The 18397-nt window shown below is 43.2% G+C and overlaps 1 long non-coding RNA gene across 1 annotated transcript; it reads right to left on the reverse strand.

Annotated features, from left to right (window-relative positions):
* On the reverse strand, nt 1–8009 carry LOC148776346 (uncharacterized). The gene is made up of 3 exons (XR_016038500.1): nt 7850–8009; nt 1407–1561; nt 1–124 (listed from the first exon to the last, which is right to left on the reverse strand). It is a non-coding gene; the product is annotated as an uncharacterized LOC148776346 (long non-coding RNA).
* Nucleotides 8010–18397: the final 10388 nt, after the last annotated feature.

The following is an 18397-nucleotide window of genomic DNA, read 5'->3' on the forward strand; positions in this document are numbered from 1 at the left end:
TATATTATTACTCTTTATTTGATTATATTTTGTCTACTTTGATAATATATAATCTTACATTTGATGATCATTGAATGTCATGAAGCCATGGACCCATCAGGAGAGCCTCCGAATTGATCTTGGCCTGGAAATTGGAAGGAATGATGTTTAAGATGAAACTCCAATACTTTGGCCACCTGATGCAAAGAGCTGACTCATTGGAAAAGACCCAGATGCTGGGAAAGATTGAGGGCAGAAGGAGAAGGGGATGACAGAGGATAAGATGGTTGAATGGCATCACCGACTCAACGGACATGGGTTTGGGTGGACTCCTGGAGTTGGTGATGGCCAGGGAGGCCTGGCGTGTTGCGGTTCATGGGGTTGCAAAAAGTCAGACACAACTGAGCGACTGAACTGAACTGAACCTGGAAATAACAAGAATATTTTCTATTTTTACAAGAACTTAGGAGTGCCTCCACATGGTAGACATTCTCAATACTGAGCTGAACTGATGCCTGGAAGACAATATGATGTGTCAGAGAAAGGAAAGGAGATGTGTCCACCTGGAAGAACCTCAACTCTTGCTGAATGTAATTATTTGTCTTCCCCATCACTCTCATGGGGCTGCTGAGTACAGCTGGAGAAAAGTCACTAAGGCAACAGACTGGTTCTGTTATATCTCAGGCCCTCAGTTCAGTTCAGTTCAGTCGCTCAGTCATGTCCGACTCTTTGCGACCCCATGAATCACAGCACGCCAGGCCTCCCTGTCCATCACCAATGCCCAGAGTTCACCCAAACTCAAGTCCATCGAGTCGGTGACGCCATCCAGCCATCTCATTCTCTGTTGTCCCCGTCTCCTCCCACCCCCAATCCTTCCTAGCATCAGACTCTTTTCCAGTGAGTCAGCTCTTCGCCTGAGATAGCCAAAGTATTGCAGTTTCAGCTTTAGCATCAGTCCCTCCAATGAACACCCAGGATTGATCTCCTTTAGAATGGACTGGTTGGATCTCCTTGCAGTCCAAGGGACTCTCAAGAGTCTTCTCCAGCACCACAGTTCAAAAGCATCGATTCTTCGGCAATCAGCTTTCTTCACAGTCCAACTCTCACATCCATACATGACCACAGGAAAAACCATAGCCTTGACTAGATGGACCTTTGTTCGCAAAGTAATGTCTCTGCTTTTTAATATGCTATCTAGGTCAGGCCCTCAGCACTCCTGAATTTCCCTAAAGAGATGCTTTCCAATTCTTCACTTTCTTTAAATCTCCTATTCCTCTCCTTCCCTAAGAGGAAAACAGAAGTTGTTAGATGCAAACCCTAGTAATGAACTACCACTCCACCTTTGAATTTTTTGGAAGGATGCTTTCAGTGCAAGGATTAGAAAATTCAACTAGTTTCATCAATAAGGTAATTTTATCAACTCGCACATTAACAAGGGCTTATTGCCGGGCTTTTGACTTTGGTTTGTCAAGTTCAATGATGTCATCAGGTCTCAGCCTTCCTCCCACTTCACTTCTCGGCCAGCCTCAGCATATCAACAGGTTAGGTCCCAGTTCCAGGCATTGTATCCAGAGACAACAACCTTTGGGGAAGAAAAATTGTTACCAGAAATATTTCCAAGCCCCACAGCAAATTTCCCTTCATATCTGCTTGACCAGAACTAGGTCACAAGTTCATCCCTAAATCAACTCCAGGCAACAGGAATGATATTTCCGTGTTTGGCTTCTTATAATTATACTTAACGTTAAACTGAGAATTAGATTCCCTTTCTCCCCCCCCCCAATATTTATTTATTTATTTTGGCTGCATCAGGTCTTAGTTATGGCATACAGGGTCTTCAATCTTTATTGTGAAATGCAGTATCTAGCTCCCTGCCCAGGGATCAAACCCAGGCCCCCTGAATTGAGAATGCAGAGTCTTAGCTCCAAGACCACCAGGGAAGTCCCTTAGGTTCCCTTTCTTAGGTTGATAGCTGAACAAAATTGAAGGATAAGCCAAGCCCCATCTCGCCTTCAACATCAGAAACTGCTCATTTAGATACTGCTCCTTCTCTACACATAATATAAACCTTGATAACATGTGTTGAATAAACCAATGAATCTTCCTTGCCTTGGCCCTGCCACTAACCAACTGTGTAGTTTTCAAATACTGATTGGACTTCTCAGAGCCTCAGTTTCCTCTTCTGCTAAAGGAGGGATTTAGTACAGCTTACGAAGAAATATTGCTGGTTCTATCCCCATGACTTCTTAGTGAATGAAAAAGGTAGCCACACCTGATGAGTCCCTAGCCTGTCCAGGGAATGGCTGTGACTCTGGAACATTGTAGAAATTGTCAGCAATGATTGCTACTGATGATGAGAGAGCCCAAGCCCAGCTGCGGCTCAATAGGCAGGAGTCTGCCTGCCTGTGAGCAAGTTCTGGTTTCAGCTCATCTTACATTTGAGGATCATTGAATGCCATGAAGCTAAGGATGCACCAGGACAGCCTCTGAACTGATTTTGGCCAACCTGGAAATCAAATTGCCAACATCCATTGGATTGTCGAAAAAGCAAGAGAATTCCAGAAAAACATCTGATTCTGCTTTATTGACTATGCCAAAGCCCTGGACTGTGTGGATCACAACAAACTCTGGAAAATTCTTAAAGAGATGGGAATACCAGAACACCTGACCTGCCTCCTGAGAAATCTGTATGCAGGTCAAGAAGCAACAGTTAGAACTGAACATGGAACAATAGACTGGTTCCAAATTGGGAAAGGAGTATGTCAAGGGTGTATATTGTCACCCTGCTTATTTAAATTATATGCAGAATACATCATGAAAATGCTGGGCTGGAAGAAGCACAAGCTGGAATCAAGATTGCGGGGAAAAATATCAATAACCTCAGATATGCAGATGACACCACCCTTATGGCAGAAAGTGAAGAAGAACTAAAAAGTCCTTTGATGAAAATGAGAGAGGAGAGTGAAAACATTGGCTTTAAACTCAACAGTCAGAAAACTAAGATCATGGCATCCAGTCCCATCAGTTCATGGCACATAGATGGGGAAACAATGGAAACAGTGAAAGACTTTATTTTCTTGGACTCTAAAATCACTGCAGATGGTCACTGCAGCCATAAAATTAAAAGATGCTTGCTCCTTGGAAGAAAAGCTATGACCAACCTAGACAGCATACTAAAAAGCAGAGACATTACTTTGCCAACAAAGGTCTATCTAGTCAAAGCTATGGTTTTTCCAGTAGTCATGTATGGATGTGAGAGTTGAACTAAAAAGAAAGCTGAGCACTGAAAAATTGATGCTTTTGAACTGTGGTGTTGGAGAAGACTCGTGAGAGTCTCTTGGACTGCAAGGAGATCCAACCAGTCCATCCTAAAGGGGATCAGTCCTGGGTGTTCATTGGAAGGACTGATGCTGAAGCTGAAACTCCAATACTTAGGCCACCTGATGCTAAAAACTGACTCATTTGAAAAGACTCTGATGCTGGGAAAGATTAAAGGTGGAAGGAGAATAGGACAACGGGATGAGATGGGTGGATGGCATCACCGACTCGAAGGACATGAGTTTGAATAAGCTCTGGGAGTTGGTGATGGACAGGGCAGCCTGGTGTGCTGCAGTCCATGGGGTCGCAAGGAGTCTGACACGACTGAGTGACTGAACTGAACTGAACCTGGAAATCACAAGTATATTTTTCTGTTTTTACAAGGACTTAGGAGTGGTTCCTAAGCTGGCAGGGCTCTTGAAGAATGTTGCTCTGGTCCCATCACACCCCCCAAAAAACCCTCTCAGGCTTTCCCTCCAGTTAGTTCGCTGGAGTTGGGAAGTTGATCTCCATAAGCCATTGTTTTCAAAGCACTGAGAGCTCTGGACTTTCCCAGGAATTCCACTGGAATGTAAACGATCTTCAGATCTGATGCAGAAGCCAGCGGATTTCCTGAGCTGTCACAAAATCACACATGTTAGATCCTAAGGATTTGACATTTTCTAAAAAGTTTTTTGTTGAGATTTTTTTTTCCCCTCCTTAAGTATAATAATTTTTAGCTCTAAACCTAGAACATATCTGACATCAGTTAACCTTAATTATCTAAGATGAAAGGGCGAGTCAACTGAACAATAGTTCTGTAATAAAGATGTTACACAATTTTACTAGTTCCTTGACTCCAGAAACTGTTAGAAATACAAGCTCATCAAACATCCACCTTCATATTGGCTCAGATGGAGAACTGCAATCCTGAGTATATTTTTTGTTGTTCCTGTCCTTCCTTTGCCGAAGTGCCTCTGAAGGTGGGCATGACTCTCTATAGAGTCCTTCGGACACAGAGGACTATAGGAAGCCTGGTACAAACAGATGAATGCTGTGCTGTGTGTTGATGCTGACTGTATCTATAAGTTTTCTGGGTTATTTTTTGCCTCTGTCCCTTAGATTTTTCTGTGTCATATCATATCACAGTTCACCAAACACACTGTCCTTCCCCATTTCCCAAACGCACTGGATGGCCGGTTGCCCAACAGCCCTGCAGTCTTGTGAAAAGCTTTCTTTAGAGACAGGAAGATCTGAATCTGAATCTGAGTTCTGTCCCCTTTTAGCCCTGTGACCTGGGGTACGTTACCTAACTCCTCTGACAAGCTGTTTCCTTCTCTGTGAAGTGGGGATAGGTGGGCTGGCTGTGCAGATTAAATGAGGAAGCACATGCTGAACTTCTGAGCATAGTCTCTCACAAAGTCCTTGACATGACTGGTTCCCTTCTCTCTCTTCAGCTGCTGCTTCCTGGAACCCCCAATGTGTCACGTGAGACCACCGAAAACAGTCCAAGAAATAGTCAAAATGTAAAGGCACCTTTGTCCTTGGCCAGATATAAACTTACTAGAATAGTCCAGTCCAGTGAAGCCTTGTCTGGCTCCTGACACAGGATGGCAACTGGAACAAAAGCAATTCAATGAGAAGATGAGGGTGTCCAGATAAACGCTGACCATATTTCTTTCCTTTCTTGGTTTCCTTTTCCTTTGAAAACTCTTGCAGCACTCTGAGCCATCCCAGTGTCATCTTCCTCTTTGAAAACCCTTCATATCCTTCTTTCTGTGTTAGTTGGCAGCTGGGATCTGCATGATTTGTGGGGCGCTCACAGGCATAAGGTGTGCCAACCCCCAACTGTGAGGGCCCTGGATTTCACACACTCCCTCTGATTAATTTTTTGGTGTCTTTTGAAGTCTCTGTTGAGATGTAAATGAGGAATCCGAATAGTCTGGTCAAACTGGTAGACCAGGACGTTTTGGTGGAAACTCAAACCTGATGAAACTTTTCTAGTAACTTGGGCCTCCTGTTTCCTAGGGGCAGGAATGAACCAGGGGCTAATGGTATGATGAGGAGCAGTGTCAGTCTTGTTCCTATAATGATCGAAAATCCTTTCTTTGGATCTTGGTATTCTTTTCTCAAACACAGGGCTTAAGGAAATTGGGAAACTATTGATAATATTCTAGTGCTTTTGCCTCTTAGAGTGAGCCCTATCCAGCAAGAACAAAGAGAAGCTCAGAGTCCAACCCCCACCGGCTCCAACCAGAAACACCTAGGAGTCTTGTTCAGGGCAGATATGGCCACCTCGGTGATCCAGAGGGGCCCCATGGCCAGAGTCATGCCCAAGGACTCCAAACAGTTCTCATTCACTGAGAGGGAGTGAATGGAAGAAAGAAGAGTGATTCCAGAGAAGCCAAAGTCTGGGTCATTAGATGATCATAGAAATTGCTCATCTGGGGTCTCCATCTTCTGTCACCCAATGGGCCTGTGCCTCCTGCCTTGATCTCTAGAGAAAAGAAAATCCCTATCATTCTTTGGACCAAAGGAGTCTACATCAATGGTTCCCAGATTTTTGTTTTGTTTTTAAGTGTGGTGGTGGTAAATTGCTTTGGCATTGCCAAAATACAAGCACTAAGAAAACCCCCAAAACTCCAAATACATCTAGAGTCATTATTTATTAATAGAGACAATAATTTTTCTTAAAAAAAAAAAGATGTAAGGGCCAGAAGGGCATAAATCTCAGGATAAACGACAGTTTTTAAAAAGTAACATTCTTATTTAGGACAGCCTTTCTAAAATATCCTTACTTTTTAAATATTTCTATGGATTGAGCAAGGGGCTTCCCTGGTGACTCAGTTGGTAAGGATTTTCCCAGCAATGCAGAAGACCTGGGTTCGATCCTTGGGTTGGGAAGATCCCCTGGAGAAAGAAACGGCAACCCACTCCAGTATTCTTGCCTGAAGAATCCCATGGATACAGAGAGTTGGACATGACTGATCAACTAACACACACACACACATACGGATTGAGGAAGCTTCATCACAAATCAGAACAGCGAATCAGGAGCTCTGAGTTCAAATCCAGACTCTGATGTTCTTTAGGTCCTCTGTTTTGCTGTTTCCTAAATGAAGGGATTGTCTTAGCTGATTTCTCATGGGTCTCTCAGGCTCTCGCTTTCCCTGAGCTGAGCTCTCTCGATTACAGTGTGGAAGGCTGAGACCAGTTTCTGTCACTTCTCAACCACTCGTTTTATATAACATCTCATGGTAAATGTTTCATCAGTTTTTCCACCTGCAACTCAGCTAACAGCTCCCTCCCTAGGATCCGTGAAGGCTTGTCATATCATACAAAACCCAGTAATTTTCCCACTAGTCCGGGAGTTTCCCAGGATTTTCCGCCAAAGATTATTTTGGCGTCTAACAATGCTTTGGAGCTTTCTGTCATCAGTATTATTGTCAACAAAAAACAAGGAAAATTACCGAATAAAGACAATAAAGACATGATTATTTACTGGGTAAAAGTTCAGACCATATATGAAAGAACCACACTATCCAAAAAACATCAACACATCAGGGAGTTGGGATGCAGATGAGGTGATTAAAACAGCAGCTTTGAGGGTGACCTATTGCACTAGTAACTAGCGGAACGAAGGGCCAGCACCTCCCTTCTAATTGGTCCAGAAATCATCATTGACAGAATAAGATTACATAAGAAGGTGGAAAGGAAAGGGAAAGCATTAGTCGCTCAGTTGCATCTGACTCTTTGTGACCCCATGGACTATAGCCCGCCAGGCTTTTCTGTCCATGGAATTCTCCAGGCAAGAATACTGGAGTGGGTTGCTATTTCTGCCTCCAGGGGATCTTCCCAACCCAGGGACTGAACCTGGGTCTCCTGCATTGCCGGCAGATTCTTTACTGATTGAGCCACCAGGAAACCCATCTAAGAAGATGGAGTATGGGAAGAAAGGGGAAGGGAGGCTTCATAGGACAGGATGTTAAAAATTGTGCCGTATAATACAGTCTGGTTCTCTCTACTGGGGATGATGTTGCATCCCAGGAGACATCTAGCGATATCTGGAGACATTTTGGGTCATCACAATCGACGGTGCTATTGACATCTAGAGCGTAAAGGCCAGAAATACAGCTCCCTACTATAAAACAAGCTTCCCAGGTGGCTCAGTGATAAGAATCTGCCTGCCAGTGCATAAGACATAGGTTTGATCCCTGGGTCAGGCAGATTCCCTGGAGGAGGAAACAGCAACCCACTCCAGTATTCCTACTTGGGAAATTCCATGGACAAAGGAGCCTAGGGGGCTACAGTCCAATTGGGTGGGTCATGATATAGTGACTAAACAAAAACAGCAACAATCCTCCAATATACGACTGCATCATAATACACAAGGTGGCCCCCACAATAAAAAATTATCCAGCCCAAAAGGTCCTTAGGGTTGAAGCTGAAAAACCTCGAATTAGAGAAAATTTGAGAGTAAGAATGAGAGGACATTTAGCTCAGATGTTAAACACAAAGATGATGTTAACTTTGAGGCCCAGAAGGACAGAGAGGAGGTTCACTGCTTACTGACATCTGGCAACGCCATCCTTTCTGAGGCTTCAAAATCAGCATCAGGAAGCACGAATGACACAGAGCCCAGCTGGGTCTGTTGCTGCCCTGGGAGCAGAAGTGTGGCATGAAGGTGGGGCTCAGAGTCAGCTACTGCCCTTCCTCCTCTGCCAGCTGCCCATGCCAAGCTGAAGGCTGCTCTGAAGGAGGAAGAATGAGAGTCAGTCTGAGGGGTGAAGGCACCAGGCACAGAGGCAAGGTGGGCAAAGCATATTTGCTTCAGGATGTACCGACTGAGGCCCTGTGCTTTCCTGGCATTGAGAAGCTGCGGATGTTTGAACAGGGCCACGTAGCTGCTATCTGGGTTTAGCACATGGAATCGCTAACCTAAAGCACTCTAGGTAGTTAAATAAACCCAGCATAGTTAGGTAGGCCCAACAGGTTTTTCTCCCAATCTCATCTCCTAGTCCCCACTGCCCTCCTCTTCACTCCAGCCAAGCCAGCCTCCTCCATTAATCAGGAACATGCCTGCCTCAGGGCCTTTGCATGAGCTGCTTGCTCCCCTTGCCTGGAGTTCTCCTCTCTACACCCACATAGCTAATACCGTCACACACTCCACGTCTCTGCTCAGATGCCAGCTTCTCCATAGGCTAACCACCCAACTCAAAATACAGCCCATCCTTCCAAACACATTCCTCAAGCCCAGTCCCAGCAATACTCATCACTATTTCCAGTGCTATATATAATTGTCTGCTTAGTTTATTCAATGTGTATCTCTCCCCATCTGAATGTATGCTTGAGAGTCAGAAATTTTAGTATGCCTTGTTCACTGACGAATCCCAGAATTCAGTAGAGTGCTTGGCATATGCATACCTTTACATACACACTGTATTTTAAACCTGTGTGCCATGGCTATTCATTCCACTGCTAGTGTGCCTGATGAATTAATATTTTAAATAAACCTTATTGTTATATAATGAATAATACAAATTGAATTGAATTTTTCCATTACAAATGATAATTTTCTTCAGTGTAAACATTTTAGATACACAAGTTTATTAACTCTACTTAGGCAAGCCATTTTTAATTCTTTTTTTTATTATTTTTAATGAACAGGGACCCTTTAAGAACGGAAGCAGGTGTCCGGTTTCCCTCACTAATAAATAAACTCATAGGGCTATTCACAGTGGTGCAGCATTCACAGAATAAACAAAGTTCCAAACAGGGTGGGACTATTTTGTTTTCAAGTAGCGCTCTGCACATAGCATAGGGTAATCAGGAGACCGATGAAGCAATCAGAGATATCTAATGGCTGGGAACAGAACGTTCTTTGAAATCAACTCTGACATGAGCAGACAGTCCCGCCTTCCCTCAAACCATCCTGAAGGGGAAGTATGTCGGCTTGGACAGTAATGAGTCGGGGCGGGAATTCCCCCTTCCCTTTAGTCTACTTTACAGACAAACTTCGTGAGGGTGAAAGATGGGTCATTCCCATCCACAGATGCTTTAACGTGAAGCCAAGACTGCCTGAGAAGTAAATATTGGAGAATAAGTGAAACTAACTTTAGTTCCCTGCAAAACAGAATTTTTAGAAAAACAAGCGGCATTAAAAATTGCCAGCCTTTAGACACTGCTGTTTCATAGCGTCACCGATAGATGGCAGCACGTGATCCAGCTTTCTTCATCAATGCTGCTGCTGCTGCTGCGGCTGCTAAGTCGCGTTAGTCCTGTCCGACTCTGTGCGACCCCATAGATGGCAGCCCAACAGGCTCCTCTCTCCCTGGGATTCTCCAGGCAAGAATACTGGAGTGGGTTGCCATTTCCTTCTCCAATAAGTGGATTCAAAGGTATTTTTCTCAGTAAAGGTCCACTGCTTCATCCTTCAGCTCCTCTGAAACTGTCCCTGTCATCAAGCAGCAATTTCAGTTCAGTTCAGCAAGTTAGGTGTGCAATAAAATCTTGGGTTTTTTTTTCCCCTCTCTTTATCTAGATAGAGCTTCTTGGTGACCTCAGACCACAATCATCAAGTCAATTGTGGTACTGTGACCTGGAAAAAAGCGAGGAAATGAAAAAAGGGAACAAAAACCATACTGTGAGCTTTTCAAGGGAAAATGAGATCATGGCAAGCAGGGATTTAGCAAAATAAGTTGGTAACTAGTTATCTTGGGAAGAGTCAAAAGGCACAGGGAGCAATTTTTGTGATTTGCCTTTTTAGGAGAGCTTTAATGTGAATGAATACTAATATTTGAATGATGTATGCTGAGTTGACCTCTGCAATTCCTTCCAGCTCCAAACATTTCTTATCTGTGACGCAAAAACTTTCAAAGGGTGTTTCCAACAGAAAAAAAATATTTTCCCTAGAAAATACTAGCCTTGGCTTGTATTTTAAAAACAAGCAAACAAACAAAAAATACCCAAATCAAACAATCCTTTGGGTAGATAAAAATATTTAACAAAGAAAATCAAAACCTGGTAGACAGCCCACTAGAGTAGTACTTATAGAAAAAGAAAAACAGTGTTTTTTAAACTACAAGTCACAATTAATCCATGCTTTGGAAATCACCTATGTAGGCCATAACAAGTATTGTAGAATACTTTATATTATTATTCAGTATTTTATTTCAATACAATATAACATTCTACAATATAATACAATACAGGCTTCCCAGATGGCTTAAGCGGTAAAGAATCCTCCTGAGACTCAGGAGATACAGGTTTGATTCCTGGGTCAGGAAGATCCCCTGGAGAAGGAAATGGCAGCCCACTGCATTATTCTTGCCTGGAAAATTCCATGAACAGAAGACCTTGGCAAGATATAGTCCATGGGGTTGCAAAGAGTTGGACGTGACTGAGAGACTGGCACACACATGCACAATACATCAGAGTGCATCCCTGTGTATAGGGTTCTAAGGTAAAATTTCTCTGTTGGTTCATGGCCAAAGAAAAGTTACAAAACTTTGCCATGGAGGATTGTGTTTGCTTTAAACACGTGCATTTTCTATTGAAAAAATTTTGCAAATAGAATTTTGGGTCAGTGTTACTGGCATAAAACAGCAAGCTAAATTGAGGGTTTCCCCAACCACTGGTTTACAAATATGGAGAATTAGGCTATTTATCATTATTGTTATCCATGTATTCATGATTTTCCATAACAATCCTATTATCAGGCATTTTGTCTTACTCTGCCATAAACATATTCATACTCAAGAATTTACATGTCTGAAATTTCAGTTTAGAAAAAACTCATCACTGATTTACCAATGCGCCAGGGGTCAAAACTTAAATGTCTAAAGGAGTTGGTCAGGTAAAATAAATGAATGAAACAGGCCAACAGTGGCAAAGGACTAAATTTGGATTTTATAGAAAATGTGATTTTCTAAAGTTGAAAAGTAACATTTAAAAATGAAAGAAAAAAAAAAAAGCTGGGTCTGCTTTCAACTAAATTATGTCCCTCATGAATTTATATGATGAAACCCTAACTCTCAAAATGACTATATTTGGAGACAGGGTCTTTAGGAGGTAATTACGGTTAAGTGAAATCTAAGTCTAGGGCCCCAATCCAATAGGAACAGTGGCCTTATCAGAAGAGGAAGAGAGAAAAATCTCCTATGCACACATTAAGGAAAAGCCATGTAAGCCCGTGGCAAAATGGCGGCTGTCTACAAGCCATGAAGAAAGCCCTTACCTGGAACTGTAACTGCCAGCACCTGGTCTTGGACTTCCAGCCTCCAAAACTGTGAGAAATGTGTTTCTGTTGTTGAAGCCAACCAGTCTGTGGTATTTTGTGACAGCAGCTAGAACATTCTAAAACAAGGCCTAAGGCCTGGATGTGCCCAAGGTTCTTCAGGTTGCAATCTCTGCCCCAGTTATACTTCAGGTTGAATGATGTAAGCCTAACTGGGGTAAGTGTCTGAAGTCACTTTAAGGCATCAATTTCAAAATGGCTGTGAAATCTCAATACAACTGTGACAGGATATTTGTTCATGAAACAAATATTTCAAGAGTATGTGATTAAAACTTGTCTGACGGTGAGTAAAGTAAGGAAAAGAAAAGCTACCTTGAGAACTTAGAGAAGAAAGTTTCCAGAGAAGGTGATCTCCACAGTTTCAATGAGCGCTCTCCTCACCCCTATGCAGGCAGGCTGGAGAGGGATTGGCAGGCATCCAGCAGGACAGGGGCTGTAGGATCTGGCTTTCACTTTCTTCTTCCTTTCTTGTTCAAAGTCATCGCCCCCCCCGCCCCCGCCCCCGTCCTAGTGCAATTCATACATTATTTGGTTTAATCCCCATGGTTTTCAGGATTTCATTCATTTTTGGACAATTTTTAATACTTAGAAAGTGTTCACTTTGTGTTAAGCACACATCTAGGTTCTGAGATACAACTGTGAAGAAAACATGAAATTTCTTGTGTTCACAGCATTTCCATCCTAGTTGGGTGAGACAGGTGATCAACAAAATAAATAAAACATGTGATGTGATAGAAGGCAGTAAGGCACTTTCTAGCAGTATTGTTTGAGAGTACTTAATTCTGCTCTGTGTGTGTGCATGTTTAGTTGCTCAGTCGTGTCCAACTCTTTTGCCACCCCATGGACTGTAGCCTACCAGGCTCCTCTGTCCATGGGATTCTTCAGGCAAAAATACTGGAGTAGGTTGTCATTCCCTTCTCCAGGGGATCTTCCCGACCCAGGGATTAAATCCTGGTCTCCTGAATTGCAGGCAAATTCTTTACCATCTGAGCCACCAGGGAAGCCATTGTGAGTTTTAATTAATTTAATAAACTATGTGATACAATCATCTTAATTCAACTTGTGAGCTTTTCTGTGAGAGCTGGCCTAGTTGTGACCTTAGAGGTTGTCATAGCCATGAAATAATTTTCTATGTGACAAAAATGAAAAGTGCTTTAGCATCAAAAATAGAGCCCAGAAGGGAGATGAGTGGTAGTTTAAATAGAGTGGTCAAGAAAGATCTGATTGAGAAGGTGACATGTGAGCAAAGACTTGAAGCGGTTGAAGGAGCAAGACAGGCAGATAGCCATCCTCAGGAAGATCAGTCCAGACATGGGAACTGTATATACAAAGAGCCCCAGTTGTGAGCTTTTCTGGCAAGCTCCAGGGACAGCAAGGAGGCCTGCCAGAAGTCAAGTGAGAGATAGCACAGAGACTGTCCCAAGAGGCCCTGTAGAGCCCTGTGAGAATTTTGGCTTTTTACTCTAAAATGATTATCTTCCCTGGTGACTCAGTGGTAAACAATTGCCTGCCAATGCAGGAGATGAGGGTTTGATCCATGGGTCAGGAAGATTGCCTGGAGGAGGAAACGACAACTCCCTCCAGTAGTTTTGTCTGGGAAATCCTATGGACAGAGGAGCCTGGCATCCTACAATCCCTGGTATAGCAAAAGAGTGGGACACAACTTAGTGACTAAATAGCAACAACTAAAATGATTGCCATTGGGAGGTTTTGGACAGGAGAGTGGTTGGATTTACATTTTAACATGATCAGTCTGGTTGCTGTATACTAGAAAGGAGTAGGGTCGGGGCAGGGAAGTCATTGCAGGCAAGGAGATGATTGCAATGATCCAGGCAAAAGGTGATGCTGCCAAGATGATGCCAGTAGTGGTGGTTAAGACGTGATAAGCCTCTGAATATGTTCTGGAAGCAGAGCTAACTGAGTTGGCTATCAGATTAGATGTGAGAACTGAGACGGGAAGGAATCAGTGGTGAATCCAAGGATTTAAACGTTAACCACTGGAGGTAGAGATACCATTAACTAAAGGAGGAGAAAATTGGGAGAAGCTAATATCTTTTCACTGGGGAAGCAACTGAAACTTAAATAGGAAGTGAGTTGTTGGAGCCAAGAATCAACTCAAGTAAAGTCATTTTTCCAAGCTCCCCTCTCTGTCTCTCAGCCCTCTGAGAAGCATATTTAAGAAAGAAACAGAGAGGAGTATACAAGGAGAGGGGCTAGACAGGGCTCCCCACCATCCTAGGACTTCCCTGGTGGCTCAGACTGTAAAGCATCTGCCTACAATGCAGGAGACCTGGGTTCAATCCCTGGGCCTGGAAGATCTCCTGGAGAAGAAAACCCACTCCAGGATTCTTGCCTGGAAAATCCCATGGGCAGAGGAAGCTGGAAGACTACAAACCATGGGGTCGCAAAGAGTTGGACACGACTGAGCAACTTCACTATCACTTTCACTTTCCCCACCATCCAAAAGCAGAATGCTCCTATGAAAACTTTCATACGCCAAAATGGCATAAAGCAAAGATGCAATTACCTTAGGACACATCATGTCGATGGATGCACAAAATAAATTGAGATAAAGCACAGGTGCTCACTGACATAGTTCATAGCTTCGGCAGCTTGATGCTGAGATGCCAAGGGTAGTGTCCAGGGAAGGTGCTTGGAAGTGCCACTCTCATTGCTTACAATGCCCACTGCCTCTACAATGGCTCACTGCAAAACAAACACTGAAATGCTATCTTCACTTTTTGTCCTTTTTCTTAAAAGCAAAAATCCTCGTTGAATTTCTTTCAGTTAGCAAAGACGGGTACCACTGAGGTCTTTCACAAAAGCAAAGTGGCATAAAATGAACTTCTGAAAAGTGGAGCATACCTGTATACAGAGAGCAGCTTGTTCTGAGTTGCCATGGGGAATCAAAGATTTCATAGAGGAACGCTTACAGCATGGCCTCTAAGGGTGACCAGCTCTGGAGATGCGAGGAGATTCCAGAGAGAAAGTGGCATGCACAGAACTCAGACGGAGAGAAGGTAGGGAAAACTCCGAGTCACCAAGTCAGCACATCCGAGGGCTGGGTTACACCATTTCAACCATTTTACTTTAACTCAGCATTTGGCGTATGTTTTCGGACCTCAATTTCTCTTCCGTACAGACCCAGAGCATTATACAGGGATCAAGAAAGAGTGAGGTTATATTTTCCAGGTGAGAGGGAATCTTTCAAACAGATTTTGCTTCCTGTGCTTCCGGACGTTGCTAGTCTGAAACCATCAATTAGAGACAGATAACTCCTGCTTCCTCAGCGATGGCAAGCAGATATCTCAGGTCAGATGCTGAAATTATTTGTAAACATGAAGGTTATTTGATACCGTGAACTCAGCACTTCTTGGTTTTTATAGTGCACGAGAATCATGCAAAACCAATTCTGATTCCACGAGTCTGAAGTGGGGCCAGACTTGAGAGTCTGCACTTCTAATTCCCCAGTGATGCTGATGCTGCTGTTCTGTGGACCATTTCTGAGGAACCCGACTCCAGCGATTTGTAAAGTGCCCCGAAGCCAAGATTACACGGTAGAAAGGCCTAGAAATGAGGCTTTGAAGTCTAGGCCTGGATGATAAGTAAATATCATCTATCAGACATTTAACTTCTTATTTTGAAAAAGGGAAAGGTATCAAGTTCAGCTAGTGAAACTAGGAAATATTAAACTCAGGGAAACCGGAAAGGCATCTTCAACCGTTAAGAACTTGAGGAGAAAAAGACAAAATGAAGAGGAAGAAATTGCAGAATATTTGCGTTCCTCCCATCCCCAGAGCAAGAAAAGCCACAAATCCACAGGACGAGCAGGAAGAGCCTGTTGGGCTTTGATCACATGGAGCAGAGGGAAAGTTTGACACTGGCCTGGGCATGGGTGACCCCGTGACCTTTGTGATGGGCACCCCTCCCAGAGTAGGAATGCTGGAAAGGCAAGAACCACATGAAAATGAAATGAGTGGTAATTAGAGGTGGAAAAGCTTGTTATCTAGGCAGTTGTTCTTTAAGAAAGTTCCCATAGGTATTTGGGACATGTTTGTGTAGTGAGGGTGAGATCGTAAGAGAAGAATTTAATTACGTAAAATGATTTCAGGGTGGTTCAGAGCTTCTGCGCGGTGTGCCTGTGTGACTGTTGTCAGTGACAGCTTCAGGTACGCTGTCAGTTACACACTGAGTGATGGAGGAATCCGTGCTGCCTCTTTTGCTGTCTTGTCCTCTGCTCTCACCGCACGGCAGGAAATCTACAGCTCCATGGCTCCTGCCACCTACTACTATGCAACTGTGGGCCATTAACCAAATTTCAGAGCCATCGTCTCATCCACATGGTGAGTGATTCTCAACACAGATCAGCAGGTACAGGCCTGGACTTGGGAGCCAGACTTCCAAGGTTGCAAGCATCACTGTTTGTAGCTTGTGGACCTTGGAAAGTTATTTACCCTCACTGCGCCTCAGTTTCCTCATCTCTGCAAATGAAGATATGAGTGGTACTTACCTCGTGTCATTGTTTTGAGGATTAATTGAGTTAAGAGTTGCAAAGTGCTTAGACAGTGCTAACACAGAAAGTAGGATACAGGTATGAAGACTCACAGACCCTTAGAGGTCTGTGGACATTTTTTCCAAAGGACTGAAGTTTTTTCCACATCTTCACTTTAACCCCAGGTTGTTATTATTAGTTCATCTTGGGTCATCTGGATAACCACCTCATAACCGAGGACTGACTTGCTATTTCAATGCTCTCATGGGCACCTGAGTGCTGAATGGAGAAAACCTCTTAAGAGTTTTAGTAGAAAAGTGGTGGCAGATTCTAGGCACCTCTCAGCTCACAGCAGAAACAGCACACTGAGTTTCAAGACTTGGTTTGGGGGCAATGAGTTCCATTGTCCATGACAAGTTGATAGTGAGTCTAGATGACATCTTCACATGTACTTATTTACATAGTTGTGAACACAGAATGAACACATTTTCTTCCCATTTCTAGCAGTAATCAGTCTAAAGGCCTGCTTCTTATAGCCAAAAATTGCTGCAGTCCAATCCTATCTTCAAGTGAATCAGACAGCTTTCTAGAATTACAGGAGTCCCACTTTTCCATGGTCTCTCTTTCCTGGGTTTGTTACTCTTGGTCAACCATGGTAGAAAATCTTAAATGAAAACTTTCAAAAATAAACAATTCACAAGTTTTAAACTGTGCTCCATTCTGAGAAGTGTGCTGAAATCTCATGCCATTCCCCTCCCTTCTACCTGAGACGTGAATCATCACTTTGTCCACCGTACCCCTCTCAAACATATTAATATTTCCATTTCTATTGATGCATTTCAGAGAAATAAATCCTGTATTAACATGTAGGTTGGCACATAAGATCTTGCTGCTAAATTGTGTCATTTATTTTTGAGAACCCATGAGCGTTTTTCTTTTACTTCCCAAAGAGACATCCATTTTGTATTTCATGAAATGTGCACATGTTATAGATTATAATGACTTGCTCATTTAGCAAATAATAACTGAGGGCTTAGCATGGACTCAACCCAATGCTAAGTGACCAACCAAAAAAGCTATGACCCCTGACATCATGGAGGTTACAATCTCATGAGAAGCAGGAGATAAATATATAAACATATAAATACAAGGGTATTCTATGAGGAAGAATTCTATGAGAACAGGGGCAGGAGCATAGGAACTTAATTTAGCATGTAAATTTAGAAAGGGGCTTCCCTCATGGCTCAGATGATAAAGAATCTGCCTGCAATGCAGGAGACCTGGGTTTCATCCCTGGGTCAGGAAGATCCCCTGAAGAAGGGAATGGCTTACCTAACCCAGTATTCTTGCCTGGAGAATCCCGTAGACATAGGGGCCTGATGGGCTACAGTCTATGGGGTCCCAAAGAGTCAAACACAGTTCAGTTCAGTTCATTTCAGTCGCTCAGTCATGTCCGACTCTCTGCGACCCCATGAATCACAGCAGGCCAGGCCTCCCTGTCCATCACCAACTCCCGGAGTTCACTCAAACTCATGTCCACAGAGTCAGTGATGCCATCCAGCCATCTCATTCTCTGTCGTCCCCTTCTCCTCCCGCCCCCAACCTTTCCTAGCATCAGAGTCTTTTCCAGTGAGTCAACTCGTTGCCTGAGGTGGCCAAAGTATTGCAGTTTCATTGAGAGTCCCTTGTACTGCAAGGAGATCCAACCAGTCCATTCTAAAGGAGTCAAACACAACTGAGCAGCTAATACTTGAGGGAGTAATATTTGAAATAAGACCTAAAGAATGTTTTAAAAAGTCAAGTGATGGATGGGTGGAAGAATTTCTTGGCAGAATTGAAAGTAAAAGTCTGTTAGTTACTCAGTCATAGAAAAGGCTGCAAATTGGAAAAGAATGTGGTGCAGTAGAGAAGTAATTGGAGGCTCAGCAAGATTAGAGGACAGTGAGAGCATTCCTTGAGGCTGGAGAGAAGCCAGAACCAGCATAGATTTGGATTGTATTCTAAGGTCAACTGGAAGTTTTTGGAAGATTTAAACAATGGGGTGAAATACCACTTTGACTTTTGTATGAAGAATGTATGACCAGGCAGGAGGGGAAAGAAGAGCTTAAAAAGCCACCATAGTGGTCCAAGTAGTGTCATCAGGTTTCAACATTTGCTTAGAGAAATGATGATGACTTGGTCTTAGGGAGAGTGGTAAAGAAAAAGGAACTTGATTTGAGATCTATTTTGAAGGTATAATCTGCAAAACTTTGTTTCGTATTGCATTTTATAAAGGATAATTCTTAATTCTGGGTTTCTGACTTGAGCAACTGGGCGATGGAAGAAGAGGGGGT

This window comes from Moschus berezovskii, chromosome 10, assembly GCF_049115385.1.
Source record: "Moschus berezovskii isolate FMDL1 chromosome 10, NW_MosBer_1.0, whole genome shotgun sequence".
NCBI lineage: Eukaryota > Metazoa > Chordata > Mammalia > Artiodactyla > Moschidae > Moschus > Moschus berezovskii.